Source organism: Pomacea canaliculata, linkage group LG12, assembly GCF_003073045.1.
Source record: "Pomacea canaliculata isolate SZHN2017 linkage group LG12, ASM307304v1, whole genome shotgun sequence".
NCBI classification, from domain to species: Eukaryota; Metazoa; Mollusca; class Gastropoda; order Architaenioglossa; family Ampullariidae; genus Pomacea; species Pomacea canaliculata.
In genome coordinates, this window is record NC_037601.1 from 9,631,306 (window position 1) to 9,644,685 (window position 13,380).

General features: G+C 44.9%; 1 protein-coding gene across 13 annotated transcripts in view; it reads left to right on the top strand.

The window, feature by feature from the left end:
- The window catches only part of LOC112553480 (solute carrier family 12 member 4-like), a 75,497-nt gene that overhangs the window by 38,153 nt on the left and 23,964 nt on the right, over nucleotides 1-13,380 (top strand). The gene's annotated exons all lie outside the window — the stretch shown is intronic.

The following is a 13,380-nucleotide window of genomic DNA, read 5'->3' on the forward strand; positions in this document are numbered from 1 at the left end:
GAATCTCGCGGTAGTTCAGTCGTACATTAAATTTTCCGATCTGGCCTCGGCAGTTAGTCGGTATCTGATGATGCACATACATCACGACTACTGCTGCAAGTCCGGCACTGTTGTAGTGCGTTGTAATGCTGGCTTCTTCCCGTACTAGGAATTTCCTGTTCATGTGGTCATTTTTATGTACGGAGCCGGGAATGGAGCCAGCTTCGTTCGGTGGAGAACCTTGAACCCGCCGTCGAGCCTGCAAGTTTCGAGGCAGTGCTGTGAGCCCCGCGTCTCAAGTGCAAGTTGACTTCGTTATATTTGTCAATAACTTGCCACTTGAGACCAGTAACTGGAGACAAATTTTCAAGATTTAGTGTACAACCCAGTGTAAGATTCCGAGAGATGGAAGTTAAGAAGAAAATCAAGAGCGATAATCCTACTTAAGACTTCACATGCAACCCAGGCCTGATTCCTTTAGTCTTTAATAATCCCCTAAAAGCACCAAGTGGCTATAATTCGCCTTAAAATCAGCCTTAAATTTGTAGTTTGTCTCTGTCAGACATGCAAGGATCAAAGCCTGCATGCTCATCACTCATACTTGGTGTATGAGAACGAGTCTGATGCTCGCGGGCCCTGCGCGCGTTTGTCACGTGTGTAATGGCATCATGCTCTGTGCTTTTACAACTGTGCGATGGCTTAGTTGTAAAAATAAACAGCGGCTTCTTCCTCAGAATTAGCGATGCGTGTGTGGAGTGCAAAGTGTGTGCAGCTATATAAGTACTGGAGCGGCAGTAGGTGGCAGTTGGCGAGACGTTAAGGGCTGTAATTCGCCTCTCACTCGCGAGCGAATCGATGGAGTGAGTGGTGCTCACATTTCAGCTGCTTGAACTGCTAGTGGCGGTGGACCGTGGTTCCAGGAATTCAGTGATGGGGCTAGGTTCAGCTCTTGACCCTGACCTGCCAGCCCCGTCGGGAGTTAGGCGTGTTAGGTGAGAAGTAAAGGGCAGCGAAAAGATTGATATTGATTGCTTTGACGCAAAATACTGGGAACGCATCTCGTGTTGTCTACGGCACAGTCATTGGCTGTAAATAGGGATTTATGTCGATACCCTGCGGTGTTTGGCGAGGATATCCTCACGCTACTCAAAATATGTCCCGGCATGCCAAGCAGCTCGCTTTCCTTTTTCTTCTTTACATCATTTTTTTTTCTTAAATGTCTTTCAACACACGACTGACAATTGTAAGCTGCATGCCTGCGATAGCGGTGGCTGTAAAGACAGCTGTGCTAGCAGTGTCTGTAGCTAATAAAGACAGTTGTGCTAGCGATGGCTGTAACTGATAAAGAACAACCGCACTTTACACCAGCGCCGGATATGACGTTATACCACAATGGCTGCCTCGCCAAGCCAGCGCTGGGCCAGCCTCGTGGAAGTGCAGCTAGGTGTCAGTATCGTCATGAAATATTCAGACCGTTTCTGGGGACACCGACAGCCCTAGCACCTCCTGCTGTTGAAACTAATCAGGCCGCAGAGTGGTTGTGATTATTTCCGGTCACCTCTAGAACCTCGTATGAGCCTCGGAGTGCGAGCACCTCACTGTCGGCTCACGCGCCTGCATTTGCTTGACGCCGGACAGGTGACGCGCCATCTGAAAGGTCTTGGACTGTGGAAGAACGTCATAACTGTCACGTGGTGTAACATATAATCACGTGACATAATTTCTGTTAGTTTGCTTTTTGACCTAGGGTTAATTTTCTGTTATTTGTTGCACGCTGAAACTGTCGAAAGACGTTGTTGTCGGATTGTGACCTGGTAGAGTAGACTTGATGTCGGCTAGAGTTTTTGACGCTAGGATGGGCACAGTGCGAATAACTGGCCATACAAACATCTTAGTGGACACGAAGCATTTCTTGTTTTTCATACTTAAAAATTTTTAATGACCTGCATGTTATTTCCAGACATAAATAGATCCATATATTTTCAAAGTGTGGATGGACCTACTACACAACCTTTCTGACTATAGCTCTTACAATCCAGTCTAGTCGTTATAAAGTGGACTGAAAGTACACCAGAAAATAAGGGAATAAATGCGCGCGCGCAAGTACACACACCACGAGGACGGAGAGGACAGTAACATTTCCTTACCGTTATTTCACGTGTACTCCCCTCCTCATTGTCACCAGGGGTTGAACAACACGCTGATTTCCTCGTCTCCAAATCTGAGCCGGAGCATGCCTACGGTAAATCTTGAGATGGTGAAGTGGCATCCTCCAAAAATAAGTTTAGTCAGAACTTTCGCCTCGAAGAGGGTCACCGTAGCTGGGTAGGTCGTGACGCAATCAGCCGGGTCACGTGCTGCCTCCCGACTCCACGTCTAGACCAGTGGTTCTCAAAGTTTTTCGGACCGCGGACCACTTTACTTAAGTAAAAGCTATGGCGGACCACCAAGACCTAAGTAAAAACTATGGCGGACCACCAAGGCCTAAAAATCAGTCTGTACTATGAACTTCAAATTTAAATTGCCGCATTTGTTTCATTTTAATTCAAAACTAAATCTCCTTTTGTGACAGTAGTATAGTAATAAGTTGACATAAAACTCGTTCTTTGTAATTAAAATGTTAATGCGAGGAATGCATCACTTTAAACATCACTTTGCTGACATATGACGACTGCAGCCGCGGACCACCTGACTTATACCCGCGGACCACTAGTGGTCCGCGGACCACACTTTGAGAACCACTGGTCTAGACTATAGACATTTGATGGAAGGCCTGGACAACAACCCAGCTTTGTCGGTTTAAAAAAAGAATTAAAAGGTGCCCTGTGACTTTATGTTAGTTGGGAAATAAGATGCCAGAGATCTCACCTACCTCGGGGTCATCTTTTTTATGAAGGTGGTGTCCATCTCCCTTTATTATTGGTCTCCGATCGTTTCGCCCCAAGACCAAATCGCCCTATTCATATGGTCCCACAGCCTGAGTCAGATCGTCTCATGTCCTTCCAAGCAAGACCACATCGTCCTTACAATGAAACCCAATCATCCCAGGCCCAGAAGAATCGATCACCGATGACACAAGTAGCTATTAATGTCAAATATTACCAGAAGAGCCATATGTTGTTCGGCCCCTATTGCTTTACCCTTTTCAACCCTCAAGAGTCAGTTATTTTAGAGCTGGCTCTACTGTAAGGAGGCTGCGCCACGCCATAGAGAAAATGTGGGGTCGGTAAAACCTCATTCCCTAAACAACCTACAAAATGTTAGGGAACGACCGCTACCCATACTAAGAGAAAATGCTGACCGAGTTAGTTTCAGTTGCTGACGCGATTCAGGGAAATACTTGCCATTTTGTTTGGGACTCATATTTTTACATTTTCATTTTGAAGTTTGGTGAGGGAGGAGGGTGTTCAGTGCCATTTTGAACAGCGTGGCATGCTGAGGCAGTACAAAACTACACAGTGGACGACCACTTCCTTTATGGTCGGCAAGAGTTTGGCCCCAGACAACAGTAGCTAAGCGATGTGGTGCTGTGAGCAGTCCTGCTCCATCACTCGGTCAGTGACAGTCCCAGGGCACTAGCGCCGTGATGTCGCGGACCACTGGAGCCTCGGTGTCGAGCGCGTGCCGGGGGAGGAGATAAAGGAGGGGCAACAGACATCTGCTCACTCCCGGAGCCTGCGAGAGGCTAGCCATAGGGGGGAACTCTCTGTCTCACTGTGCACACGGCTCAAAGCATTGATCAGTTGCTCAAGGGCTGGCTTTTGTCAGTGTCGCAAACCTAATGGTAAATCACTCCAGATGAGGCAAAGGTCGACGTGGAAGCGTGACCCGAGAGGTCAGCGTAAACCGGGACCCAGATTCCTATTTACCTTTCTCCTCGTAGCAGTAACAAGTTCCCTCCAGCAACTCCCTCCCTTCCCGTCCACCCTCCAGGCAACAGGTTCCGTGAAACTCTCTTCCATTGTCACTGGAGATAGCGGCAATCCAAGAGGAACTTTTCCTAGAACGATCGATGAGTTGACTACAGTACACCAAGATAGCTTGTGCAGTCTCTCCTGCTTTTTCTCGAGAGTCTTTGAAAACAGTCTAAGAGTTTACAGTGCCTGAAGATAGAGTGTGCACTTGTTGTTGTTTTTGTTTTTGTTTTTGAGCCATGGGGTACATGCACCCGGCCACTCGTTACGTCGACCCCTTCATGTGTGTCCTTGTTCACTCAGTGTGTGTGTTCTTTACAGAGTGTTGCGCTCATTGATAAGAAAATAAAGTTTGTGAAGGTTTTAAGTGTTGCCACTATTGGCCAGCCTTTCAAAGTTCGCCCAGAACTTTCTTTCAGGTCTGTGTTGAGCAGTCGTTTATATCAGGCTACCTTGTCACACCGACAACATTTCTCGTAAGAGGTAGATAACAGAAAATGGCAGACAGCCAGAAATCAACTTACGTGTTTCATTATTACTAACACACACGCATGCACACCCACCTGTTTGAATCCTATTTCTATGGCAAATCGTTGACTGGAATCAGTCTGCCCACCAAGCGAATACCTTTATAACGGCGACTGCACCAGCCCTGCGGTATAAAGCATGGATGACAGAGACAGAGGTATTTTGGTGACGTAGTGGTAGATATACCTGGGCTGTCTCGTGGCCAGTCTTAGTTCATTTGTTGTTATTGTTGTTGCTGCTGCTGTTGTTGTTGTACCGCTGAGAAAGACAACAGGTGAAAGCGACTCTAGCTTGTAGACGTTAGGAGCGACCCTAGAATACATGGCCTTAGCAACCTATCAGAACTGAGTCTACGTTTGGAAAATATAGCATTACATTTTCATGGCATTATAAGAGGTGGACAGTTTACGATTTTGAGTTCAATAACATTTTTATGCTTCATTTGGTGCTTTACATTGACTTGTCCGCGTCAGGGATTTGGCTTGCTGTAGGCTCTCCATGCTGCTTTGTCTGGAAGTGAACTTGAACTCCCGCATAGCTATCAGCACCTTAACATGATCGTTCTTTAAAGAACTGTTCTATTGGAAAATTCTTGTAACTTCAGCAACGTGTCCTTACCTACAAATTTAAAGAAATGATCTTTTATCGGGATTAAAAGAATCACTTAACGCGGTGGTCAGACGATGTTGAGACAAAACGATTGGTCATGTTGGGAACAGTTACCTCTAGCCTTTCCTTGCCATCGATGCTTTCTCACGACTGCTTCAGTCAGCAGCATTATTTGTTATTTTTTGTCAGTGTTGGAATGTTAAGGACTACAGATTTCTAACGCTAAGTTGTCTGGGATAAGTTTCAACCACACAAACCTAGGTTTCATGAAAAAAGACAAGAAAACAAATACACTTTACATTTTAGCAGACCGGCCGCACCCGACCCGCGAGCCGTACTTTACCCGCCCCTGAGTTAATGGCAGGCTTTATCAGTTGATGGCAGCATAGTGAAAATGTTCATGAGCACGGAAAAACTATCTTTTCATATTTTTTTATGAGCCCATGTTGGTTAAATCTGCACAGCACCATAAGGTATTACCGCCTGCTGGCCTATTATTATTAGTAGTACAATTCCAATAGTTTGATTTCATCCTCTGTATGGAGAAGGGTAGAGATGTGTGCATTGGGGTGGGGGTGGTTAGGCAGAGGGTATTAGCAGTTACCAGTTGGCTGCTTTGCCCTTGCCTGCACGCACAAATATCAGTAAAGAAGGATTGTGTTCGCAATTTTTCCAATTATGCGGTCAGCCAGTATAACGGATTATACACACCACATTGACTGCACAGACGTTGTAGACCATATACACCATATAGAATATATACATACTGTAGACCACACACTATATAGACTATACAGATCACATACACCACATATATACTGATATTGTATACCGTATACAACATACTGTCAACACATCGTTCAGTAGGTGCGATGCGTACGTTTGGTCTCGTGACACAAATTAGCTTCGTCTTCTGCATCTGTCCTGAGAGAGAATCGGCTTCCTGTCACAAAGGGACTAGCGATACTTATCAACATGGGTGCACATTATTGGTTGTTGCGTGCTATCAGAGCATATGTTTCTCAAGCTGTGCTGAGCTGCTACAGTCCGCCCTGCAGCCTGTGGAGTAGAAAAGGGCAACTCAGTTCGATGTTGTCCTCGGTGTGCACTGATGACCGGTCAGTGCGTCCTCTTCAGCCTCTGCTCTGCAAAATGACCGACATGTGCAGGGGCCTTGTAAGTTAGAGAACAAGCTTTGTTCTGGTTCTTACTGTTTTTGTTATTTCTGAGGAGAGTTTGAAATTGGGATTTCAGTGTCTCGTTCCGAGACTGGTCTGCTGTTGAGCGCTAGTGGACATGGCAGTCAGTCCTACACGTGTGTAGACCTTACAATACAGTGTCCTCCAACACAATTTTCATCCTGAGTCACCTCAAGGCTTGTTGGAGAGGCCTGCTTCAGTTCTACACGGTTATTTTCTGTAGCTGGTGGCAGGAAGCTTGGATGTTGTGTTACAACATTCTCCTTGGTCCTGCTGACCTGTCCATGTCGGTGTGCTGTGTGTTTTGGAGAAACATTTACAGACCTGTTTACTTGTGCTCTCTCTGGGTATAGATGGGAAGGAGGGAGCGAAGGATAGGGGTGAAGGACGCCAAGTCACTGTGAAGAAAGGAAGGGTATTTGGGTTCACTTGGCTGTACTCAGTGTGCCACAAACACACAAGAAGACAAAAAGTTGTTAATGTGGTGTAGACATCTCGATGCCCGTGACTGCACCCTGTACTGCGCCGCACGCTGCTGTTACAGGTGGCAGCCTCCATCTCGCGAGAAAACGAAGCTTATCAGCGTCTTTGCTGCACATCAGCCGGGTAACGACGAGCACAGGACTGAAAGAAAAAAATAAAAAAAAGGAAATGGTCGACGTTTGGGATGGATATGCTTTCATCTTGCTCCTGCAGACTTATTTGAGGGAGCACAATGTTTTGTACAAGACTTGGCAGTGAAGACCTGCACCAACCCCAGGCAGCTCTCAGCTATTTATAGCTAGTGTGTAGCCCTGTCATCTCTGGTTGAACTCAGTCCAGCATGAAGGTGCTACAGGGCGTCTTTCTCAACTTACTCTCGCTTAGAGCATTCTAGTTTCAAATATAAAATATCTTGTGCATGCGTGAAGGTTTTGTTTTTTTTATCAAAGGTAGCTTTCCTTACCAATCATTGTTTTTTATTTCACACTTTGATTTAGTATGACTTTAAAAGAGTGGAAGCTCTTCATCTTCAAGATAAGGCTCTCACCTGTCTAAAACTTCAAAATAATCTTTATCGCACCAGACCTCATCCCACACACACACATTCCACGTTTGCTTATTCGGCATCAGGTTGCTGGCGCTCGCTCGTTATGTGATACACTATCAGCAGACGATAGAATCTGTCAAACTCGCCCTCAGGACACGCATGTTCAACAAACATCGGGAGTTTTATGCTACAAGTTTCGCTGTGGCTATTGTTGCTTATCTTCTGAAGCTTGAACTTTTAGTCATTGTTGTGCCATTTCGGTAGTTCATGATTAGTACTGCAAGTATAACCATACAGTTCTGGTAGAGAGATATAAATATGTACATATTGCTGTTCCACAGCGGATGCGAAAGTAGCGAGATAATTTCAAATTTTAGAACAAAGATGGAAATACATGCCTTGACCAAAGTTAATTCTTGAAGGCAAAAAGCCAGACCATGAGACATCTTAACACGCATGTACCCAGACAGACTCCACCACTCCTACCCTCGTCCTCCTCTAGTTGTTGTTTTCTTTTTTTTTTTTTTTTTTTGTGGCTCAGAGATACTCGGCATAAGACTAGACATTCTCTTTTCCCGACATCCGCCGGTAACGTTGCCGTAAAGTAAGGAGGGAGGCTGGAGGCGGTGGATATCAGTCGAGAGAAAAGTGCGAGCTAAAAGATACAGGTAAAAGACACAAAACAAACGGGTATTGGCTCTGGCGTTGCCAGGGGGAAAAAAACTTGGCTTTAAAAAAAGTCTGGAAATGATTTGTTTTCCTGCTCCGCTCTTCCGACAGACGCCAGACAGTGAAACCGCCATCAGTGTTGCCCACGTTGTCTGTAGCAGAGCATTGGATAAAAGAGGGAGGTGTGTGGTCAGACGAGGGAATAGATAACACTGTCACTTATGGACGCTTGTGTCCTATGTGAATGTATTGCAACCCTCGTTCACTCGCTACATCTATTAGCTCAACACAGTAACTGTCTCTGACACAGGCTGTTAATCCTGTCTTTCTCCGCCTGCTTTGGATACACAGTGGTTGATTTATAGCCAGTGGGGAATGCGTTAATGTAACAGTAATTTAGTGACTGGTTTACAGCAACCTGCATGTAGCTGTACTTGGTGGTTGGTTTACAGCCAGCTGCACGTGATGATTTACAGCCAGCTGCACGTGGGGGTTGGTTTACAGCCAGCTGCACGTGATGGTTTACAGCCAGCTGCACGTGGTGGTTGGTTTACAGGCAGCTGCAGTTGCTTTATAGCCCGAGAGAAATGTTTCAGCATGACGAGGAGGAGCGAGGTCTACAAGCAGTTAAAGGATCGTGCTGGCAGTCGGTTGTTCATTCTGGCAGCGTCACAGGTCTGGAGAAATACTCGAGCCAACCTCTCTTCTTCTTTCCTTTTTCTTATTTTTCAGTCTGGCCCTCACTTCTTCAGTCTATCTATCCACACGCAGGATGGATTCTTGGTGTTGTCTCTGGCGCTGCTACGAATGTGTTGTAGGAAATAACATGAAAAATGTACGCGCGATTCCCCTTTTCTAAATTTCAAAAAGTGGTCCACATCTTTTGCCTCGGGAATTCATTTTCAAAAGTGCTGATATTTCCAGACATGTGAGACGTACACTTAGCCAGCACTTGCCGAGGTTTTTGTAGTTTATGATGCAGGTAACTGGTGAGGAGACGACTCGTGATGAATGAAGGAGGACAATCAGAGTTCGAGGTTTTGATAGAAGCCAGGATTTAAAAATTCTAGGTGCCACGACGCCAGATTAGTCCTTATCATAAATCTGGTTTTCTGTCGTGGATCGCAGACTTGCTGATAGTCTTGGACTTGGGTGGTGCGCACACACACACACCAAAACACACGCACACACACACCAAAACACACGCACACACACCAAAGCACATCCACACACAATGTTTTTCTGTCCTGCTCTGTGCCCCTGTGCGACTATAGCTTGTCGTGGGCCTGCCAGTGTTCATCTTGGAGGCAAGACAAATGTCGGAAAGATCCGTGTACAGATTCCGGAAACCAGAGGGACACTGCCTGGCGGGTTGTTGCTTCCTGTACCAACATTTTTTATTCTAGGGGTGGGGATAGAGGTAGGGATGTGGTAAGATTAGAAACTCTTATGACCTATGGGCTTAGTTCACGCAAGTGAGACCATTGTAAACTATCCTTGCCGACATGGAAGTATATGTCTCCTCGATAAGCATAAGTCTCTTCCACAGAGCTCCTCCTTCCTCCCCTCTCTCTCTCTGCACGCGCGCATGTGTGTGTATATATGCGAGAGAAAACTCTGATGATGGTGAAGCCAAAATGATTGTTTGGAGGTCATGTCAAGCACTGTTTCTGTTCGTGTTTGACTTCTGCATCTTCTACACCCACCGCCCCTTCACTCCTCGCCCTCTCACGTTTCCTTTTCAAGTGTCACGCTTAAAGAAGTGAAACACGATACATTATCACAGCCAGTGCAGTTTCCTCAATGGAAGGTAGCGCATTTCACATTATCAAAGAATTTCAAAGATCAAAGGATGCTCTGTGAGGAGATTACAGTTGTTTCAAGCTTTGAACTACTCGTGAGTGGCTCGGGAACGTGCTGTATGGCACGTGTGATGAGTCAGAATCCAGAATAACACCTGTTACCCGGTTTTTAAGTGTATATGAAACATAAACCGTTGTTGATAGCTCTTTATTTTCTGATATCTTTAAACGAAAATGATTATTTTAAACACACGACTAAAAACTAGTGTTGACTTCGAAGCTAAATGTCATGGAACAGTTCAGGGACACAAGAAACTAGTAGGAGTTTGATCTCTGTTAATTGTGTCTTTAGTTCCTGCGAGCTGTTGGTGCTGATATATCGTCTTGATATGTATATGGTTACTGCGTCTAGGCAGGCTGATACCACAGGCATATTTGATCCCCTCAAGGCAGGCTTATTATAGAATCATGCTTGGTCTTTGTCAAGGCAGGTTGATGTATATGGGACCCCAAGGACCCCACTGTCAAAAGAACCAGTCAAATGCACCAAAATGTAAATGACAAATAAAAGAACGCAGAAAGAGCTAAATATTGAATGGAAAATAAAGAAAAGATTAGAGAATCAAGCTTCTTTGAAAAAAAGTAAATAAATTTTTAGAAGCTTGAAGCTGCTATGTCATGAATAATACATATATTTTAATGCAATCACTGATGGGGCGTTGTCTTGGTGACGGAAAGAATCTGAATCAGTGATTAATAACTGCGACTGGTCACAAGTTGCTGGGCCTTGTAGAGGGTGAATTCACCTCATAAATTTAAGAGGTATACTGTATCAAGACAGACATGGCTGTAACGACGACTTAGCATCAAGTTAAGGACAAGGTAAAGTAAGGGGAGAAAATTTCTTTTCTATCTGTTATGGAGGAGATTGTTAGAGCTGTTTGTTGTTTATATCTTGATCAGGATTTTATTTATTTAGCAATCAGCAACTTGCTAGTAGGGTTTTACTACAAACATGAGAGTGAGACAGGGTATACTGATGAAAAGCTCACATCCAGCGGCGGGAAAGAGACCTTCACGACAGGATGGACATACGAGCTGGGAGCGTTGTAACCTTCTTTCTTCTCCTTTTCCTTCTTTTTCAAAGTTCGTTCAAGAGAATTCCATCCCATCCCCTGAACGCTTTCACAGTCCTACAGACATTCAATGATGTATCTGTGCATTGAAGTCTGCTGTTGGATTGGGTTTCTTTTATAACAAATGTTCTTGGCGCATGTAAAGACGTCACGTGACCTGTGTGTTATAGGCACTTTCGAAGCTATCGTCCCTTTGAAGACAATGCTTCCTGATTTTCATAGCCGGTGTGTCCCTCAGAATTATTGACAAACTGCAATACAAAGGCGTAGAGGGAAGAGAAAGGTAATAACACTCGGCAGACGATACGGTTAGTATCATAGTGATTTTAGGACAGTAAGATAATAAGTGGGACAGAGAGGAAGGATAGGTTGTTCCACGTTAGTGGTCTACGAATAAGGGAAGACTGGAAAAATCGCCCGTGTGATGAGCATGAGAGAGTCAGAAAATGGGGCTGTCTTCACATGACTGGAATGGTGCATCAGGTACGTAGACCCACAGGTGGAAAACATGGCGGTGTAGTGGTAATCAGTACTCAACCTGTTGTTATATCACGCGCGCACGCTCGCGCTCTCACACGCACAGGTTATCACAACAATATTCTGTTATGGCGTTGATGAGGTCAGAAAGTGGTTTGTGGGTTGTTGTTTTTTTTTTTTAATCTGACGAGGATACAGCCAGCCGAGTGTGGGACGTGAGAGGTCGTGTAGGGTTACTAGCGGGCGGTGATACGGGACGCTGGAGACCATCTTCATGTCACGTCTCGCTGCTGCTGCAGGGTTCGAGTTCTCGGTCGTGATGTTTCCCCACAGCAGCAAGGTGCTGAATGGGTCGTTATCGTGATATTACTCTGGTAGTTTCCTTTCTGGGAAAACTGTCGGTGTAAAATCCTCAGGCACTTGGTGCACGTGAAATAAAGTACGGTCACCGCATCAAACAAACGCAGGCAGAGATTCTGTCATCTTTGTCTTCATCATAGTGGTCATCGCTGCCACAATAATCAGACTATTTTTAAAGATGTACTCAGCGTCAGTCTTATGTGAGATGTACCCGCTATGTGAAGGTCCAAGACTGGACTGGTCGTCCTGTACAGGACCTGATGACTATCGCCTACAATAGACAAGAGTGGGGCCCTGTCAGCTGCCGCGTCTATCCTTGTGATCGTGGGCAGCAGCGACGTGTTCTTTGTCATGTCAAACTTGCACCTGCCACTCCTAGAATTACTAAAAAGGTCTGGAGATGTTTACACTTCTGTGTACAGGTAACATATCAGCTTCTCGCCAAAAGTAGTAGGCAGCAAGAGGTCTTAAGGAGTCCCCGGACAAACACACTTAGACCTGTCTCACCTTCCATCAAAATTGATGTGGCTCTCCTGGTCGCGAAGGCTTCGCTGATACCAGCCTGTGAGAATCTTTAAAAAAAAAAACCTGCTCATTACCTGTTGCTTGCGCTGAGAATGTTGTGACTTTCATCAGCCATGATAAATTTAGCGCTGCTGTGAATCCAACTCCCCTTGCCCCCTGCAATGCATTGTTAGAGATTCAGCGAGTGCCGAGACAGGCATCCCTGCAATGCTTATATCCTTATACCGATTTACTCCATGTAACGGCTCATAGAACGGGTAGGGAAGTGGGAGGGTGGGCGAGTGGTTAAGGGCGGGAGGCAAGTACAGTGTAAACTTACAAAGACACGGTTTGTGAAGTCAATGTCAATCCAACTTATCAAATCTGGTAAAGAGCAGAGAGGGTGGTAGAGCTTACAGTGAGTTGGGTCTGTGGAGGGCAACCTGTAACTTTTGGAGATTTTGAGAATGAAGGGAAGTAGTTAAAACTTTCTGTATTGTGCATGCAAACGAAACGTGCATCTAAATAACTGTTCACCATTGGGTGGAGTACTCTATGCAGTGACAGTTTGAGAGAGTATTTGGCTGTATTTGTTACAATAACTAGTTTTTAGATAGTTGTACTTTAACATTTTTCAGGCTATGCTCTTATCACAACCTTTTAATTTTGTCATTTTTTTCTACTGGTGTTAGTAGCCATAAAGATAAACTGTGGAGAGAAAAAATGAAAATGATGAGAGGGTGAGAGAGAGGCTGAAAGTGAGAAGGTTAGGGTGAGTGAGAAGGTGAAAGAGAGGATGAGAATGAGAAGATTAGCGTTAGAGAAGCTGAGAGTGAAAGGGTCTCCTGTAAAAAGCAGAAAACAGTAAATAGTAGTGTCATAAAGATAATATTTTGCATGTCACAGGGGCTTAAGATTGTGATTATATTTGTTGTGTTTCTCCAGCCTGCATTTACAGACAACAAGCATGTAAAGGTTGAGCAGACCTATGTGTAATATTCTTTTCAATTATATTATAGGTTTCATTCTTCTGGCCAGAATGTGGCTGGGTAACCTTATCAGCACAATGTAGGAGAATGATCGTACATTAGAATTTGTTGCAGGTGTGAGTGCTTGATAGTCCAAAATTGTCATTTGCCATGAGAGTCTGGATTAATTTCCAAATGAGAATAA